Source organism: Phyllobates terribilis, unplaced genomic scaffold (assembly GCF_046119375.1).
Source record: "Phyllobates terribilis strain yellow unplaced genomic scaffold, ASM4611937v1 Scaffold_9__5_contigs__length_417890890, whole genome shotgun sequence".
Lineage (NCBI taxonomy): Eukaryota > Metazoa > Chordata > Amphibia > Anura > Dendrobatidae > Phyllobates > Phyllobates terribilis.
In genome coordinates, this window is record NW_027362769.1 from 32,036,246 (window position 1) to 32,057,573 (window position 21,328).

Consider the following 21,328-nt stretch of genomic DNA (forward strand, 5'->3'; position numbering starts at 1 on the left):
AAGAAACACCAGACTCACTCAGTGGAATTACTAAGCACCCCTTACTAAAGGGATCCATCATTTCCATCACTCCAGAGAAATGAGACGTGATGTTTCCAGTCTGCAAAGAGTTTTATAAAAATGTAATCTCTGGGGAATCCACGAATATGGGTGACCTCAAAGAGCGGAGGGCAATAATCAGAAATGGGTTAAATATGCTTCAGGATAATAGCAATGGAAGAGGAAGGTTGCTCATTATAGGGATATATTCTCCATTAAGTCACCTGCCACACCATCATTTTTGCTTTTCTCCTCCTATAACAGATCAGAACTCTGTGTATGGCAGATACAAATCTAGCGCAAGAATAATAGGATTAAGGGGGTTTTGTGGTCTGACATGACAGTTCTGCAGTGGGCTGTCTCCTGACCCCCACGTCACATGGCGGCAGCATACTAACTAGTATCATCTGGCTTCTCTCAATTCTCTTTTATTGAGTAGTCATTCTTAAAGAACCTCAGAGCTCATGAACATGGCCATATTATGTGTGTTTTGTATTTATCCATAATGGGGCTGCCATAGAGGTGCTTGGGGTCTCTTCTGTACCTCCATAGGTCTCCCATTTACAGATGTTGTCCAGCCCAAAAGAATGACATAAATGAGAGTTGAAAACTAAGTTACTAATGTGGTTGAAGTATGCCAGGTCCTCTGATCCTTAACTACTGGCTCCATTTTTGGCTTAGGCAGCTCCTCTTTCTGTCTTTTGCTTATTACAGTAGAGATTATCCAGGTTTGGCACAAAACCAGTGGTGTCTATGAAGGGGGCTGGCTAACTTCTAATTTCAGTAGCTGAGGTTTTCTATCTATGCATCAATTGTCAGAGAAAGGGCCTGTCCCTATTGTGGGAAATAGCCGTCAGCCATAAGGCAACCTGTCCATGCAGGAAACTCTTTTCTCCATGTAGCACAAGACCCATAGTGAAGCCACCAAACCAGTATCCGAATGGAGCGATTGGCGCGTCAGGCAAAAGTGAAATAAAAAACTAAATTATATCCAGAGGCGTCGCTATGATAGCTGCAGGGGATGCAATCACACCTGCGCCCTGGAGCTTGGGGGGCAAAAGATCCCTTTGGCCTATATGAAAAGATTATTACTATTAAAAATCTGCGATACCTGGGAGCCCTTGAGGAGCTCTTGCGTCGGGGCCCACAGGCTTCAATTTACGCCACTGATTGTATTCCTTACTTTTTAATACACATTTATGTTTTTTTAATATGAATGTATACTGTTTTTTTATGGACACTGTTAAATCATGGCATGCCTTATCACAAGCCTTTTGTATGGAGGCATTCTTGTGGCGGAGCCTGTTGGGCAGCACAGAGGGGGCTGTACGGTTGCACACATGCCTATGTCGAATGCACAAGCTTAGGTGAATCAAAGGCACTTTACAAACAGGAATCTTTTGGATAATATCGCTCTGTTGGGTTTCTAGCCTTTGTATATGATTGCCGGTTATGGGCCCTCTGTTTTAACCTCGTGAAATGAGCTGGGTTACCATATTGGGGAGCGGTAAACAAGTAATGTAGCGGAGAGATTGGGATCGGCAGGAATGGAAAGATCAGACATTACATAAATTTAAAAATTGAGCACGAGCCAGAAATTGATTCTTTCCTTTTCTCCTGTAGTTTTTTTCAGCAGACAGTTTAAGCCAATTAGTAAGGATTATCTTCTGAAATCATAAAATCTTCAGAGCATCCCGAGATATATTTAACAGTACATACAATTTGCATTAATGGTTCAGATGGGTGAGGTTTCTGGAAAGAAAATGGTCTGCATTTACAGTAAACACAATGCACTCTTCCTAAACTTTCACGCTCTGCTCAATCAGTGATAATTTACGCAGTGTTATTATATCCTTTGCAAAATCTGCAAGCCAAAAAGCCGAGAGTGTATAATGGCTGAGAAAGAAAAGAGGAGCTGCTGAGAGGATCTGCTGAATTCTGTGCACGGTCTCATCTAAGAGTTTGTATATCTACCAATAACTACTGTCACACCTGTATCTACCAATAACTACTGTCACACCTGTATCTACCAATAACTACTGTCACACCTGTATCTACCAATAACTACTGTCACACCTGTATCTACCAATAACTACTGTCACACCTGTTTCACTAAAGACCTCGATTCTCCATAATAATTCTGCAGCACCTATTCTAAGACGCCACATGGTTACATTCCTCGCTTATTCCTCCTGATAAGGGCTCATGCACATGACCGTATTATCGTTCCGAGTGTGATCTAACACACCTCAGATCTCACTCTTACCTATGTAATTCTATTAGGCCATGCACATGTCCAATTTTTTCATCGTACTGAGACTGTCCGGGGAAAAAAATCACAGCATGCCCGAGCTTGATCCAATATCCAGATCACACTCAGCCATGCAAGTCAATGAGTGCATGCAAATCATCGGACTGCACTCGGATAACATCTGAGTACAGTCCAATTTCCACGGAATCAGAGCACACTTTGGTCATACACTGATCAAACTCTGCTCAGGGTGTGATCTGCATAATCGGCCCAATTCTCTCAGATGAGAGAAAATATGATCGTGTGACCCTAGCCTAACCCTACTTCGTGTGACCCTAGCCTAGCCCTAGCCGGTGTGACCTTAGCCTAACCCTAGCTTGTGTGACCCTAGCCTAGTCCTAGCTAGTGTGAACCTAGCCTAGCCCTAGCTCATGTGACCTTAGCCTAGACCTAGCTCGTATGGCCCTAGCCTAGTCCTAGCTCGTGTAACCCTAGCCTAGCCCTAGCTCGTGTGACCCTAGCCTATCCCTAGCTCGTGTGACCCTAGCCTAGCCCGTGTTACCTTAGCCTAGCCCGTGTTACCTTAGCCTAGCCCGTGTTACCTTAGCCTAGCCCTAGCTTGTATGACCCTAACCTAGCCTTAGCTCATGTGAACCTAGCCTAGCCCTAGCTCATGTGACCTTAGCCTAGCCCTAGCTCGTGTGACCCTAGCCTAGCCCTAGCTCATGTGACCCTAGCCTACCCCTAGCTCATGTGACCCTAGCCTACCCCTAGCTTGTGTGAACCTAGCCTAGCCCTAACTTGTGTGACCTTAGCCTAGCCCTAGCTTGTGTGACCCTAACCTAGCTCGTGTGACCCTAGCCTAGCCCTAGCTCATACGACCTTAGCCTAGCACTAGCTTGTGTAACCCTAGCCTAGCCCTAGCTCGTGTGACCTTAGCCTAGCCCTAGCTTGTGTGGCCCCAGCTCTTACGACCCTAGCCTAACACTAGCTCGTGTGACCCTAGCCTAGCCTAGCTCGTGTGACCCTAGCTCGTGTAACCCTAGCCTAGCCCTAGCTCGTGTGACCCTAGCCTAGCCCTAGCTCGTGTGACCCTAGCCTAGCCCTAGCTCGTGTGACCCTAGCCTAGCCCTAGCTCGTGTGACCCTAGCCTAGCCCTAGCTCGTGTGACCCTAGCCTAGCCCTAGCTCGTGTGACCCTAGCCTAGCCCTAGCTCGTGTGACCCTAGCCTAGTCCTAGCTCGTGTGACCCTAGCCTAGTCCTAGCTCGTGTGACCCTAGCCTAGTCCTAGCTCATGTGACCCTAGCCTCGTGTGACCCTAGCCTAGTCCTAGCTTGTGTGACCCTAGCCTAGTCCTAGCTCATGTGACCCTAGCCTCGTGTGACCCTAGCCTAGCCCTAGCTCGTGTGACCCTAGCCTAATGGAAACAAATTGACAACAAGGTTCACAACAAGGAACATCCCTACACGATCCGATACTATCTAATCAGTGCAGAAGGTGTCATATCTTATTGAAAAAGCCAATGATAAAGTTCAGATGTAAATTTATTGCTACATTCATCAGGGGAGTTGTTCATTGGTGGCACTAGGATCAGCCATGAATGGCTGGATAAACAGAACGCCACTTTCTCGGTTGTATAAGGTGGTATGCCTTGTAAAACCCGCCATTCTAATTAAATGATGGCCACTGATGCGTCATATCTGATGCGTCATCAACATTGGTTACGTTGGTATGAACAACCTCCCTGATAAATTAGATTAAGGAAATGCATCAGGAGTAGTGTTGAGCATTCCGATACTGAAATATCGGGTATCGGCCGATATTTACGGTATCGGAATTCTGATACTTAATTCCGATAATTTTAGAATATCGAATACCGGAATCGGAAGTTCCCATAATGCCTGTGCTCTGCAGTGTCTCTGAAGGATGACAAGCTGGATGGCAGCGCTCAGCTGCGATCCAGCTTGTCATCAGAATGCCATCCCAGCGTCGGAGAATTCTCCTGATTGTTTAAAAGCCGGCGGGTGGTAAAAAGCCGGCTTTTAAACAATCACACAGCCCCATACTGCTTCCCCGCAGCTTCCCACCCCGATCCTCCGCTCCCCCCATCCTGATCGTAAGTTAGGACCGGGCGGGGAGCGAAGGACCCGGGTGCGGAGCGAAGGACCCGGGCGGGGAAGCCGGCGGTGAAAAGACTTCACCGCCGGCTTTCCCGTTCTGTGCTGCGCTTTCCCGCCGGTTATTTCAAATGAACAGCTGAGGTATCCGCTGATGCCGATCAGCTGTTCATTTGAAGTAGCCGCGGTGCCCTCAGAGGGTTCATGTGAGTTCATGCTTGACTGCATGAACTCGCATGAACTTTCCCACGGCCACACAGGTCAGCCTCACCTCCCAGACCCGTCATGATTAGTGTGTGCGCGGTGTCTGTGCGATGTCTGCGAGTGTGTGCGGGGTGTCTGTGCGATGTCTGGGAGTGTGTGCGCGGTGTCTGTGCGATGTCTGCGGGTGTGTGCGTGCAGGCAGACATAGGCCGATGTGACACTACTACTCCCATCGGCCTATGTCTGTCCCCCGTCCACTCGTGCCAGCAGGATCAGCTCGATGGGAGCAGTAGTTCCCATCAGCCTGATCCTGCTATTTAAACTGCCCCATATGTTATTTTTGCCCCTATAGATCTTTTATTCTTTTAGGCCCCCATATATATTTGTTTTTGGTCCCCAATAAATTTTAAATACATGTCATTGGTGGCCAGTGGTTACCTAAAATAAATTAGTTCATACATTACCTGTCCCCGCCGATCGCCACCTAAAATAAAGTAAAAAATAAAAAACTACACCTATACTCACCTAGACACCTAATTCCCTGAAGCCATCGATCTCCTGTAATAAAATATAAAATAATAAACCACAACCTTATCCTTACCCCTCCGTAGTAGTCCACGAGTGTCCCACGATGATCTCCAGTTTAGAGCAGCCACATAGAATGTGACCGCTCTGAACCGCTGCCGCCGCTAGAATGACAGGGCCGTAAAGCAGCCCCGTCATTGCATAAGCGGGTTCGCCGGAGTTCAGGCAGCGCTGCTCCGGTTAGCTGCTTTACGGCCCCGCTGTACCGTGAGAAATTCCCACGGTACAGTAGTGCCGTAAAGGAGGTCTCCGGAGCTGCGCTGACTGAATGCACTCCGGTGACCTCAGTCAGTGGCTCCCGCTGCCGGGAGCGGACGTATTCCCGGCAGCGTGAGCTTACAGCAGCCATGCACAGCTGTCACCATCTCCAGATGTGACAGCTGTGCATGGGAGATCAGCGCAGGAACGTGGACAGGTAACTATTTTTTTTTAGTAAACTAAGAATTAAATAAAATGGTGTGTTTTATTTCAAATAAATTATTTTTTTCTGGGTGTAGTGTGTTTTTTCTTTTTAACACTTTGTAGGTTAGTAATGGGGGTGTCTTATAGACGCCCATCATTACTAACCAGGGCTTCATGGCAGCTGGCGCTGACATGAACCCCACCACTATTACCCCCTGCCACCGCACCAGGGCAGCGTGGAAGAGCGAGGCTAAGTGCCAGAATTGGCGCATCCTATGGATGCGCCATTTCTGGGGCGGCTGACGGCTGGTGTTTCTAGCCTGGGAGGGGGCCAATATTCATGGCACCCTTCCTGGGCTATTAATATCAGCCCCCAGCTGTCTGCCTAGCCTTTGCTAGCTATTAAAATAGGGGGGACTAAGCAGCTGGGGGCTGTAATCCACAGCGCAGGGTGGCCCAAGCTTTGTGGGCCCCCCTGCTGCGAACTGCAGTCCGCAGCCACCCCAGAAAATGGTGCGTTCATAGAAGCGCCATCTTCTTGCGCTGTATCCAGCTCATCCAGGGCCCTGGTGCGGTGGCTCACTGGGTAATAAAGGGGTTAGGGCCAGCTTTGTATTATCCGCTGGCCCTAAGCCCGAAATTCATGGGGTCACGCCAATATTAGACATGACCGCCATGAATTTCTAGTAAAGTATTTTTAAAAAAACACAACACCCAGAATAAAGTCCTTTAATTGAAATAAACACACAATTCTTTAATGTTCTAAATTAAACCATACTTACCGTCACGCCCATTCCATTATTCTGGGTGTTTGTGTTTTTTTTTAACTTTGACTATGGGGTTAGTAATGGGGGTGTCTTATAGACGCCTCTCCATTACTAACCTGGGCTTGATGTCAGCTGGCATTATAAGCTGACATCAACCCCAGTCCTATTACCCCACTGCCAGCGCTACAGGGCAGTGGGAAGAGCGAGGCTAAGTGCCAGAATTGGCGCATCCTATGGATGCGCCATTTCTGGGGCGGCTGACGGCTGGTGTTTCTAGCCTGGGAGGGGGCCAATATTCATGGCACCCTTCCTGGGCTATTAATATCAGCCCCCAGCTGTCTGCCTAGCCTTTGCTAGCTATTAAAATAGGGGGGACCCCACGTCATTTTTTTTGGAGGGTCCCCCATTTTAATAGCTAGTAAAGGCTAGGTATTCAGCTGGGGGCTGATATTAGTAGCCTGGGGAGCTCCGTGGGTATTACCCCCTTCCCAGGCTTCAAACATCTGCCCCAGCCATCTGCTTAACCTCTGCTAGAGACTAAAATTACGGGGAACCCCACGCCAATTCTTTTTTTAATAAATCCTTTATTTTAACACTAAATGACAAGTACAGTAATCAACACTATCACTGTACTTCTTATATATGTGACTCGCATGTTTCTATCTATCTAATCTATGTGTGATGCTCTATTCTTTCTATTCTAAATTGTCGGGTACCGCTGCTGAATTGCCGGCCGGCTTTTTTAAAGAGACGGTGCATGAAAACACTGTTATTTTTTTTAATAAATCCTTTACACTAAATGACAAGTACAGTAAGCAACACTGTCACTGTGCTTCTTCTATGTGTGACTGACATGTTTCTATCTATCTAATCTATGTGTGAAGCTCTATTCTTTCTGTTATAAATTGTCGGGTACCGTTGTATGCCGCTGCTGAATTGACGGCTTTTCATGTTTCATTGTGAGCACTGTTCCCATCGATTTGGGCAACCAGCTCCCCCAATACATTCTACATTATTGTTAGTTGTTTTCCTTCATGTAGAATTAACCTACAAGGAAAGAAAGGGTTTATTTTCATTCCGATATTTGTGTCCCATTGACTTGCATTGGTTTCCGGTATCGGAATCGGCGATATCCGATACTTTTTGGGTATCGGCCCGATCCAGTCCGATCCGATATTTCCTGATATCGGAAGGTATCGCTCAACACTAGTCAGGAGTATTTAGGAGCATCTATGGCGACATAGTTCCTGTGTGTGGGGTAATGTGTGGCTCGTGGATGATAAAGCCCCCCTTAGTACACCAAAGGAGCTTGTAGGAACTTCTCCAGGACTCAGGAGTGCAGCTTACCTGGTGAGATTGTTCCTTTATTTCATGGAGTAGCTTTGTTCCCACCACTTGGTTGTGCCCTTGTGACAAGTTATTGTTTTGACACAAACTCTATAGTTAATTGTGGTACGTTTCATGGCAACCAGTGGGCATTAATGTATGTGTGTTTGTCTTTTTTATATAGCCGAAGGCTTTTTATATGATTACTAATTAGAAGTTATATTTTATTATTCTCTACCTTTGCTATAGCTAAAATGCAACGTCACCAACCATATCAGTGTCCTGAGGAATCAGGACATCAGTGGATGTGCCACAAGGGCCACATAGTGCAGTCACGTGAGCTGAGATTTGGACAAACGGGGTCAGTGGGAAGAAGTATGTCAGTGACGTCCATGTGCTGGCTGTATTGATGGCTGGAGGGGCTTTTCACAGGGCTGGACAACCCCTTTAATCACACCTGTCAGATATGTTGCATTCATCATTTGCCTTTACAGTAGAATTTCTCACACCTTCATCCTTTATGTAAATATGGGGGGGAAACACTGAGCAACAACCTCTTGATATGGAAAAGATTGTCCCTGGGGTAGGAAGGGTAAACCGAGAAATTAAATGATTGAGCAAAGACAAGTCTAGTAATAGCACTACTGCTAGTGGGACTAATGAGGTGCCGCTGCCTTGACATCAGGTGCTCCTACACCACCAGTCATTGGGCAGACAGCGGTCTCCTCCATCCCTCCCATACACACGTATGCTCAGATCAGCTGAGTGCGCATGTGTTGTACACTTATAGATTTCTTGCCTCTATTGGCCAGCGTAAAATAATAAAAGCAGTTAATAATCATCATCCCAGGGTCTACCTCTGGCTCTCTGCTACTGCTCCGGTCCTTGTTGATCAGCTGCAGTGGTGACATCATGACTGTAGCGCACATTACAGCTGCAGACAATCACCGAGTGTAGCAGAGTAGGGCCGAGCTTAGTGATTGGCAGCAGTGGTGAAGTGTTTTGTAGTTGTGACGTCAGCCAGTACACAGGGACGGGAGCAATGGCAGAGAGCCGGCACTGAACTTTAGGAGAGAGAGTGGAAAACCTGTTTAACCTTCAGTTAGTCACGCCAAAATACTTACACTATTAGTGGTGCGCACCTCGCTGTGGCACGTGTAGGCGACACCACGTCTCATAATGCATTGTGGGGGGAGCGGCGCCCTAGCTAGGAAGATACTGAAACAGACACTGACCTTCCTTCCATTACTGTGGAAATATAACAGAAACAGACTCGTTTGGGGAACAATGCACCCCACATGGATAATTAAAGGTTAATGGGAAGAGTGAAGGAGGCCATCGCTACATATACCCTAAGTGTAGAGAACACAAGATTGGGCGGTGGGGTTGATCGTGCCTGACATCAGGAGCCCCCACACATTGTATAGTCGGCCTGGCCTGCACATATGGGGGGCTTCTGCTGACTTTCCTCCTACCTGCTTGGATGGTAGCAGGACGGGGCTCTCTGCAGTAACAGACCATGGACGGCATAGTGTGAGAAATGACAAATCTAGCTCTGCTGCATCCGCCAGCACTATCCCACCCATGTGGCCTTGGTGTGGCGTGTTGTGGGGGCATGTCCGGGCTCGCTTCTGATGCAATACACCTATAATATTGCTTTCTTACAGACGCACACGATTATTTTCCGTGAGATTGTGATGGGGTTGAATCTTACATTCAGGTTTCCCTTCACTCTGTTATATAATAAGAAGAGGAGGTGAATACTTGTAATTAGGGCTGAACACTGAGCCAGAGCAAGGTGTTACAGAAGGAGAAGGGGCCGAGCGAGGAGGGGGCGCCATGGTGATGAGTGTTGCTAAGCAACCCCTCCAGCAGTAGATGCAGCCTGCTAATTGGCCGGCCTGTTAGGCTGGGTGCCGGCCCTGGCTTGCTGCTCAGCTGTTTCCTCTGTTGCTAGACTACTGCTTCTCTCCTTTCTCGCACTCCATCCTGACAGCTAATTGGCTGCTGGCTGCTTGGTGTTTCTGCCGGGTACCAGTCTGAGCCTGCATCTCGGCTGTTATCCCTGGAGGCAGCGGGGGAGGGGGAGAGCGAGTGAGAAGGATATGTCAGCAATTAATGGAGCACAAGTGTAAATTCTACACAATGTCTGCCACCTGCGGCCCCCTTGAATCAGCCGGAAAAAAAATACAAATCCTTTCTGGCTCTGAGCACATCACAAGCCTGTCTTTCCCGGATTAGCTTTGTGGCTTAGTTAAAAGATGGATGTAGGGCTTTTTTTTTTTTTAATGTCATTTCTTGGAAAAGCACATACAGTAAATTGAGGGATATTTACAGTCTACAGCCAAAAAGGGGTTAAATACAAATGCAGTACAACAACCATCATCAAAGTCGGGTATCAGAGGCCTCTTACTTTACTCAGCATTTTTTATTTGCTGGATGTTGGTTACATAAAAAAATGTATGTATTAACCAAGTTTTCTGTTAACTTTAAAAAAAACATAATTTTCATGCATTTTTTTACATGCATGCCCCTTTTCATACTGCACTTTGCAGCAAAAAGCGCTGTAAAAAAGGCAGAAATTTTGTAAAAAAGAATGTGTGTAGGACCACTTTAAGGCCCCATTCACACATCCATTTCTGTTTCAAAGATGACACTTTTTTCTCTCCCCATCTGTCGTCCATTTTGCTTCCGTTTTTTTATATCCTTTTTTTGCATCTGTCTTTTTCTTATCTATTTTTAAAAACTGTAGCAGGCAGACTGTCGGAACTGTGTTTATTGACGATTGGCAATAAATCAATTAAAGGTGGATGAAACACTGATGGAAAGCTGAAAGCATATGTCTTCCATTTTTCCATAGATGTATAACCAAGTACACGCTCTGATTAGACATGCGGTGAACACCTACAACCACAATCCTTGTATTAAGGCTTATATGCACCATAAACAACAATAACCCACATTTTGAAAAATGCAAGCCAAAATATATTAGAATACATAATAAAACAGAAATAACATACAATAATGATGAAGCAACACAGGTAAGGAGAGAAAAGGAGACACCTGGTATAAATATATATAAATAGATAAAAAACAAAGTTGGTATACATTTGTTTTTTTTCACTTAAAAAAGACGCTGGTATGGCGTTGAAATGCATTGTGAATAAAAAGCCTTTTCCTCATCATCATCTCTGAAGAATTCATTTACTCCAGCAGCGCAGCCCACTTACGTGTTCATCCAACTGGATCCAACGTTGGTATACACACTGATTAATAAATAAATAAGGCCCAGGTATATAATTTAATTACAGTGGTTTATAAATGTACATACACAATTCATATATAATGCAGCGACTTGCTGGCATTACGGTAATGGTCCAGGATGTGTTTTACCTGACCATGTACCTTACCCCTCAGGTGACTGGTCACATGACTGTGACATAGCACAGGTCCTGCGCGCACAGAATGTCTGTCTGATCACATGACTGTGACATCAGAAAGGTACTGTTTGTGTCTGTGTGTGTGTGTACGGGATAGATATATAAACCCTGCTTGATGGGAGACAGGTGTGTTCTGTGAGAGAGGCGTAAGGCCTGTTCCCGTGTGTGTGGGACACCGACCGTGTGAGGCCTAGTGAGGCCGAGTGAAGCCTGGTGCCTGACAGGTCGAGACTGGATCCTGTGTGGATGCTAGTGGCCTTGAAAGGCAGAGGCTTGATGAAGAGTCCTGGAAGGCAGAGCCTGGATCCTGTGTGGATGTCAGTGGCCTTTGAGGGAACGACGGCTGGAGACCCCTACCTGGGAAGCCGCAAAGCCACAGTGGTGGCGGATTAAATGGACTGCAGCAGCTAAACCCGGCAAAGGTAATACACTGTGTTATATGGACATTAATATGGACGTTGCTATGTTATTACCTTGCTGAAGGCTGTACCTGGAGCAAGTGGGCCGGTCTGCCACTTGGCTCGTGAACATTATATATATATATGTGTGTCGGCATGCCACTCAGTTGGACCCGGTGAACTGTGGTTTATGAAGTGCAATAAACTGCAGCATTGTGAAATACCGGAAGGACATTGCTGGTGTGCTTTGATTTACCCGGTGCAGCGAGTATCCCCCATTATGATGACTAGTGCTGCCTTACATATGGTTCAAGAATGCGGGCAACTGCAGCCCGGTTGCTAGCGGCAACGACAACCCGGTTGCTAGGGGCAACTGCAGCCCGGTTGCTAGCGGCAACGACATCCCGGTTGCTAGGGGCAACTGCAGCCCGGTTGCTAGGGGCAACGGCACAGGACGACGAGTGTGGATTAAAGCATCTGGCTGCAACTCGGCGGGGTTGCGAAGGTTATCATCGCACTCAAACCTGGTTTGCTGTGGCTCGGCGGGGCTCACGAAGTTTAAAGCATCTGGCTGCAACTCAGCGGGGTTGCGAAGGTTGTCGCACTCAAATCCGGTTTTGCTGTGGCTCGGCGGGGCCACGAAAATTTTTCCGGGGAGAGCGGTGTGAGAATAGTGTCCTGACGAAATGCAGGAGCAGATAAAAATGGCTGTGAAAGGAGCAGCAACTGAGTCTGAAGCTATTGAGCGATTAGAGCGATTAAAGTGCCTGTTAAAACCGGAGCCGGTATTTGAGAAACGTCTACTGGACATGAAACTGGACATGGTGCAGGAACCACAGGAGCCGTGGGCACCGTATAGAATGGTGGCAGTGGACCATTCTGTGAACTCTCCGGGGACGCCATTGTTGTCCCAGAGTGCCCGGGGAGGTGGTAAGAGCTGTTGTGAACTGAGTCCTAAGACTATTGTTGATTTTTCTTGTAAAAATTCCCCTGCCGTTGTGGTTGTTAAAAAGGGGGCGGAGTCTAAAAAAGGGGCGCTTGTTCAAAACAGCGTGGAGGATAGAAAATCAAAAAAAATTACTGGTGGTGGGTTGGTACCTCCTAAAAATGACAATGTGACCATTGATAACGGGGTAGCTCCAGTAGAAGGGGGTGACGTCAAAGTGGGAGGTGACCTGTTAGTCCACAACACCATGGGGAGTGACACAGACCCCGTAGCTGACGGTGACACTACGAAAGTAGAAGGAGAGGTCAGTCAGGAGGGGCTAGACGAGGTGAGAAAGTCCCCATCTCGTAGACGGCGCAAGGGCCACAAAAAGGTTGCTCCTGTAGACTTGGCTGAAAATGAAAATAAAGAGAATGTAGTACTGTGTGCCTTTGCTTCAAGTGTGGATACTCCATTAGAGGTAGAAGAGGAGGTGACGTTGCCAGTAGCAACCTCCGGTACGGTACCGAGTCAGAAGGATCTGACAGCCCTGAAAGAGGAGGCGGCCAGTCGTGACCAAGAGCTGGAGCCTATCAGCCAGCAGGGTCAGAGTGACGTGCAGCAACTATGTGGAAACCTGGAGATCGTGTCCTCAGACCAGCTGGGCCTAGAGTCTGAACGGCAGAAAATAAACCAGGTTGTGAGGAACTTGCAGTGAGAACTGGAGGAAAACAGCAAGGAAGTCAACAATTGGAAGGAAAAGTTCCAGAGAAATAAAGAGGAGGTTTTTCAGTTGGGGCTTGACAAAGCGGAGTTTGAAGATGAGCTGTGCGAGTTGAAAAATAGGTTCTCCCTGGTACACATAGAGCTGATACAAGTGAAGCAAAAGCTTGATGAGGGACTACATCGGAGGGATAGAGAGCTGTCTGCCTTAAAAGAGGCGCTGCAGGTTGAAGTTTCCGGACGTGACTAAAACCTAAAACGACTGCGCGAACAGTTCAACCGGGAGCTATGTGACTCCAAGAAGGAATATGGTGAAAAGCTCAATAGGGAACTGCAACAAATCAAGAGAGACTATGAGGATCTCCTCAGGGTTAAAGGAAAACTATAGGATGATAAGGAGGATGCAGAGCACATACGCCAAGTGGTTGAGACCACTCTGCAGGACACCCGTAATGAAAATGGTGATCTCCGCAGAAAGACCTTAGGTCTGGAAGCTCAGGTGAAGGAGCTGCGGACGTTCTGTGATAATCTCCAGAGGGCAGAGACGTGCCTTAAGGAAAGGCTCAGCAAGATGGAGGCTGAGCAGAAGCAGATGGAGGAGTCTTATCGGAGAAGCCACAGACCAGGGCCAGGAGTGGGCTGCTGGTGATGGGAGGTATGAAGCAGATACCTCCTCGAGTGATGTGAGCTCGGATGATTCGGTGGATGCAGGAGCCGAGATCAGGGAGTCGCTACAAACCCATTGGAAGCAAGAGGAGCTTCAGAGACGGGCTGCTGAGAGGCGAGTGGCGGAGCTAGAGGAAGAAGTTTCCGGGCTCAAAAGTTGCCTGACAAAGTATCACTCAGTGAACGAGGCCTTCTTGGAGAAGGAAAAGGGCGAACACGTTGCACTCACTCCCTTATACCAAGAGAGGGTGGGCCTGAGGAGAGCTAAAAGAGTGTTAACCACAGATAAATATGAGATCCCCACTTCCGGGGAACACAGCTCTGCGCGAGACCCAGCCATTCTGAAGGGCGGTGACGTCAGTAACGTTACCGCTCATCAGAGCCGCCAAGTCACGACTATGAAAAGCAGTAAAGTTAACTAATGTCACCACTTTTCAGAGTCTCCGGGTCTCACGCTGCGCTGTGTGCAGGGCTGTGGAGTCGGTAAGCCAAACCTCCAACTCCGACTCCTCAATTTCCATGACACCGACTTCAACTCCGACTCCACAACTCTGACTCCCCTCATACATGGCTCATGTTTAAGTGATAAATTTACTGTAGCACAGATTCATCTCAGCTAAAAGACTAGACCCTTAGATCTGGAATAGGACTGACATTTATAGGACATTTCAATATAGGGAAAATATATATTCTTGTACCGTGTTAGCCAGTAGATAGAAAAATATTTAGTTTAATCTTTTCAGTTAGCCATTAAAAGGTATCAACCACTGAGGACTCTCAAATCTAAATATTTTTTAGGACATTTCATAACTTTACCAAATTCTTATGAAAAAATATTCCCCACAAACTGCATTGAACTACTGTACCCAATTTATTATATATTGTCGGAGTTGGTCCATCTTATACCGACTCCGACTCCACCAAAATTGACACAGACTCTGACTCTACGGCTCCGACTCCACTCCTGGCTGGGTGACCCGGAAGCAGCTGTTTGCAAAGTCTGTGGAGCAGCAGAACGAGGTTTGTATGTTGGACTCACTGGACTTCGCTAGATTTGTGCACAGCCATGTCAAAATAACTTCCTGTGAATATGTTCTTTCTTATTGGCATATTTTGAAGCGCTTTTTCATGCAGGTTTTGGAGCAGACCCATCTGTAAAGAAATGCATATTTCAGGGTATATTTACCTGTGGCCGTTCTCTGTGTATTAGTTGGGTTGCTTCATGCTGCCTCTGCATGAAAAACTAGGAGTCCTTTTTAGATGAATTGCACATTTGCAGCAATTTCGGCAACAAATGTGCGGCGTGTGAATATCCCCATACAGATCCCGGCTCCTTGCAATGTAGGAGATTGTTCTGGTAATATAAGCGATCTAATACTAAATAAAGAAGGACACAAAATATGCCATTTACAACTTCTTATTTTTACATTTTTGCTGTCAGCTCTCAACAATATGTGTTCTTGTACAAGGCAAACATTAAATTGTCTGTCTGTAATAAGAAGATGTATTTTGCAGCGTTATTTAAGGTAAACAGGAATCGCCTTTCTCTACTTTGAATTATCTCGCTGCGCTATTGTACTGCAATGTAAAGCATGTAAAATGTGCACTGCTGGCTATATTGTTATCCTTCTCTTTAATTCAAGCAAGGGGAGGGATGAAAATCAAAAGTTAAAGGGTTTAAAGACCATGGATCTGATTCACCCCGACTGGGGATTTGTACACCAGTCTTGAAGGGGTTGTCTGATCTGGTTTAGGAAAATTCCTCTCAATGAATTAAGTGCAAACTGCTGCAGCCCACATTTCATAAGAGGAGTTGTCCGGTGTAAAACTACAAGTTTGCAGTCACTGTATGACTTGTGCATCCTCACATCGCAGGCTCTTCACGCTGTGAGGATTCGCCAGTGCCAGCGTTGAGCGGTCATGTGACTGCAGGTATGCTATTTACATATAACATTCAGTCTAGACTGTATCCAGCCTTGCTGAATGCACAACAGTCTAGTCGGCACGGGGCCCCATATAGCATATATGCAAATTGCATACTTGTGGTCACGCTCCCTCCTCTCCTGGCGCCATTACTGGAGAATCCTCACAGTTCACAGTGTGCGCAATGTGAGGATTCACAAGTCTGCAGTCACATGGAGAGACTGCAGACTTGTAGTTTTAGACCAAACCACGGCTTTAATGAAATATGGGCTGCAATAATTTGCGCCTAATTCATTGAGAGGTGTCCTCATAATGAATTTGGCGCATGCTTCAACTGCTGCATGCCACAGCCAGAAATGTTATTTCAGTCAGGGATTGGAGTACATATCTGGCATAATCTACGCCAGCTTAATGGCACAAATTATTATGCATTATGCAGGCACACTCTGTTCCATACCAGCTCTGCCCACTTTTTCCTAAAAGTTGGCTTCCCAAAGTCTTCAAACATTTCAAGTTGTTTTACTCCTCAATTCTGGCAAACACACGTTGATGAATCCGTCCCTATGTGCTTGTATGGAACATTTTGTTCTTGCTACAGTAAGCTTGAGATAAAAATGTAGCAGCCTTGCAAAATGTCTTTATTTAACATGTAATTCTCACCCCTGTGGGACCCACAATCTATCTCGACAACATGGTCCCCTATTCCCCATCTCTGCTGTACTGTCAGTGGACATATAAGGCTCTGCATGCGCAGTTCAACTTTAATGGGAGTTCTGAAAATAGCAGGCTCACTTTCTTTGCTATTTCTGAAGCTTCCATAGATATCAATAGAGAGCTACGCATGTACCTTTCCTTTGACAACTTCCATGAGTCATGGATCATAAGGCCACTGTTCTCAAGATAGATGCTGACCCCACCTCGGAGACCGAGACCTATCAGATATTTACTTTATATTCTGTGGTTAGGACATAAATATCTGAGATAACAATAGGCCTATGAAGAGGAACTAACATTTAAAAAAAAACCTCAACATGTCATGATGCCGAGACGCCACCTATACCTGAAAGACGGGGCAGATGACCTCAGCGGATCGTTCCTGTCTTTGTTGCACACCAGGTTAGCTAAGGGTGAGCTCCTAGCGTTTATATTGAGCCCAAGGAGAGCAATGCGGGAACATAAAATAATCTACTTACATGCATTGCTTCAAAATCTTTGTACAGCCTGATAGAATTTGGACAAGAGCTTTGGGCAGTGGACACAGTCGTATGGGACATGCTGTTTACAGTAACGTGCCTGGTGTAAAGTCTACAACCCAGTACTCAAACCACCAAGAAGTACTTTGGGCAGACACTAAACAAGCAGGGGATGTTGGTGAATTTCATACAGACACAACTGTATATTTATATAGAAATATACACTTATACACAAATGTTTGGACACGCCTGTTAACGCAGTGGTTTTCCTTTTTATTATTGAAATATGCCCATTGTAGATTCAGACTGAAGGCAGCAAAACCATGAAGGAACACATATGGAAACATGGAGTAAAGAAACAAACCCAAAGATGTGGTAAACCTTAAATTCCGCAAAGTGCCCCCTTTTTACTCTGATGACATTTTTACACACCATTGGCATTCACCCTAGCAGCTTTACCAGGTAGTCACTTGGAATGACTTCCAGTGTACAGGTACGCCTTGCTCCTTGTCAAGATATCATTTGTGGAATCACAAAGTGTTTGTGAGCATCAGGTTTTTGCAGGGGCAGTATTTGGGCACAGTTCTGTGCGGTGCTGAGCCCAATTCCACCACTGTTCTAAGGTATAATACACATTCTGGGTTGTTTCACGTGTTTCTTTCCTCCTTGTTTGCATATGTGTTACTTCGTTGTTTTGTTGTCTTCAGTCTGAATCTGCAATGTGCACATTCCAATAAGAGCAAGAAAACCATTGCATGAATAGGTGTGTCCAAAGTTTTGACCGATAATATATATTCAGATATATATATACATTTATATAGTTACTTTGCAGTTCACGGCTTCATAGTAAAATACACTGATACGTCATAACCCTTTCCAATTAATGGCTTTTCTTCTTTCCTGCTGTGTACATTGCTCAGATTAAATATGAGTTTCACTTTTTGGTGTTCCTGTTTATGTAGCATGAGGTATTTCGGGATCTGTAAGAAATGTGAGAAGCGTATTCTCACCTCCTCTGCTCCAGCTCACTGCTCTCAGTTTCCCCTCACATAGGGTGCAATATTGCAAGATTCCTTTTACTTTTTTTCTGGTGTTAAATTTACAGTTTTGTGTCCTTATTTGTCGTTGATATTTTTAACTTAACCTGTAACTTTTCTGAGTGTTTTCCCAACATGCTGAGACATCATTTACCAGCAATAAAGGTCTAAAACTTAGCAGAATGTTCACAGAGCTAAATCATGGGTCTGTATGTGAGTCAATAGCTAAATGACTATTCGGACGAATGAGAAGTCTCCAACTGCAACTATGACATCTTCAGACTATAGAAAGGTACTGCACTGATTGACCCAATGCATGCAATCTAATGTTAGTCATTTCTAACTACGTTCTTACAGACTACAAACCTCATTTTACAGAACACAAAAGGGGTTATTCAATAATGTAACTTCTGTTCATTGGGCTGTTTTTTCCAATATCAAAAGGGTTATCCACATATGACATTTTTCACTCCATATGCTCCCACTTGTTAAAATGTAATAAATACTAATAATAATAATTTTATTTATATAGCACCAACATATTCACTTTACAATTGAGCGGGGATATGTACAGACAATAGACATCACAAAGTAACACATAGTAAAACAGTTATAGGAGGAGTGAGGGCCCTGCTCACAAGGTTACAATCTATAGGTAATAGGTAAAAAGTGCTTGGTCATGTACGGTCCAGCCATCATTATAATATATAGGGGTTTTCAAATAAAGCTGCATAAACTGGTCATCAGCCAGGATGTTAGTGTTAGATCAGTTACAGAATGGAGAGCACAGGTGGGGTGATAGACAGAGATGCAATAGCAGATGTATGGTGGTTCAGAACTGTTTAGAGCTTTGAGGGTGAGAGAGAGATACGTTTATATTGTATTCTGTAGCAGATGGGTAACCAGTGCAATGACTGGCACAAGGTGGAGCCACTGGAGTAACAGCTGGACAGAAATACAACCGTGGCTGCTGCATTCATAATGGATTGGAGAGGAGAAAGTTTGGAAGGAGGGAGACTGATCAGTAGAGAGTTGCAGTAGTCCAGACGAGAATGAATAAGAGCGACTGTAAGTGTTTTTGCAGTTTCAAAGGGGAGAAATATTTGGATTATTGAGATGTTTTTAAGGTGCAGGTGACATGAGCGAGTGAGTGATTCGATATAGGGAATAAAGAAAAGTTCTGTGTGAAATATGAGCCCAAGACAGTGAACGTGCTGCCTGGGAGTTGTGGTTGAACCACTCAATGAAATTGCAATATCGAGTATAGGTAGGTCAGTAGAGGGACGAAACACGAGAAATTCCGTTTTGGAAAGAATTACAAGCGGAGCTTTACTCACCCACTTTACTCAAACTCTTCACCACAGCCTTTGGTCTTTGTTTACAGGCTGCAACAGTGGCGTCACCACTACCGCTGCAACCAATCACTGGGCTCCCCAGTCTTGTGCCAACTACCTCGTCATTACCACTGAACCTAGTGATTTGCAGCAGTAGTCATATTCACTGTATTAGTGAGATCACAAAAGCAGTCTGTCAACAAAACCTAGAGGCAGCGGTGATAACGAGGATCCCCATGGGACACGGGAGGGTGAGTAAAGTTCTATCCATTTTTCTTTAACCATTGAGACCCAGGGGGGGGGGGGATTCACTTGTGGAAAACTACTTTATAAGAAATATATAAAAACAATGTGATCCAGAATCCAGAGCTGGATCACAGGCTTTATCTTTTTATTTACCTGACAGGTGAGGCCAAAAGTGCAGTTGGCCTCAACAATCTTTACTTTTCAAATTGTAACTATCCTTTTATAATAAGAGTCCCCATGAAAATAGGCTGACTTCAGATGGTCCCACTTTTAGGGTCTTCAGTGATCAGCTGTAATCTGCTGGGGAACTTGCCAGTTTTCACCTGTAGCGTTACCACTGGTCAAATTAAGCATTGCATGTGGTTCGTTAAAAACAGAGGGCTGTTCATGCAATATTGTCTGGGTATTCCTGAGATAGCGATGTTCTTGGGTCAACTCTGGCTGCCACTATTGACACAGAATATTATTTTGTTGCATCTTCTCTTGCCAGATAGAGGTCCAAATATGGTTCAGTTAGTGCTAAAAAAACATGCTAGCTAAAAACATAACAATTAGGAACTCTAGCTGTTGATTGACAGCTGATTGCATGGGATATTGCATTTCAAAGGGAATCTGTAAGAAGACTTTTCCTACCTTATCTGAGAGCAGCTGATGTAGATAAAGAAACCCTGAATCCAGCGATGTATCACATAGTTTACTGGGTGCAGCCGTTCTGACACAATCAGAGTTTTTAGCTTTAGCAGTGCAGCAGAGCTGAGAAAGCTAACCCCGTCCCACCAGTCTCTCTGTGTGCATACTCTATAGACAGTGAGCTGCTTATCACAGAAGGGGTGGAGTCGGACTAGCATGCAGCTGCTGCTGTAGTCAGCAATGATAATCACCAGGTGATACAACCTTCAGAATAAGTAAACAAGAGCACACATCCATACATGTGACACATCATTGAAATCTGTGTTTTAACCTCTATCTAATGCTGTCCTCAGACTACATAGCAAAAACTTGCTGACAGATTCCCTTTAGCGGCAATCTGTCATCTGATACATGCTGCCAAAACTACAGGCAGCATGAATTAGAGCCTGGCTGCAATTAGTGTGTCAGAGAAAATATAGTTAGAAGATCCGACTGGGAACCATAGTCGGAGATCAAACTAGTCTGGCACACTGGCGCCTAAACTCGTCTCTTCTTAATGATCTGTGAAGTCGGACCTACAGGAATCTATTGACACATATTTTGAGGTCAGTTCCATTGGGGAAATAGAACCATATATATTGTGTGGGAGGCACACAAGTGAGCGGTGGGGGGGGGGTACTCATTAATCTGTGACCGTGAGTGAAACGAGAATGCGCCCATGAGATTACCTGTCTGCTGAGGGGAGCTTGGTGACCTGGAAAGACTACATCAGCACTACCCTTCTGAGGACTTGAAGGAGGCCCTTACAACTAAAAGGGAAGCCCTCTGCTCTTTACTCTTACACAAAATGAAAGACAATTTTTCCAAATACAATTGTCATTATTATGAACATGGTAACAATAGTGGCAAGTCACTAGCGCGATCCTTGAGAGTACAGAGAAATAACACCTATGTCCCTCACATCCTGGACCAAACACAGTGACGCAAGCACCTGTTGCCCAATATTGTCGAAACGTTTAAAACTTTCTATTCAGTAGATTTGAAGAACCTGACCACTCAAGGTAATGATTGCAAATTTCTCATTTAAAAGAACAGTACATAAGGGAGTCAGGCTTACCGACC

General features: G+C 45.4%; 1 protein-coding gene across 1 annotated transcript in view; it reads left to right on the plus strand.

The window, feature by feature from the left end:
* Positions 1–21,328, plus strand: part of KLF7 (KLF transcription factor 7) — a 211,164-nt gene that overhangs the window by 132,494 nt on the left and 57,342 nt on the right. The window lies entirely within an intron of this gene.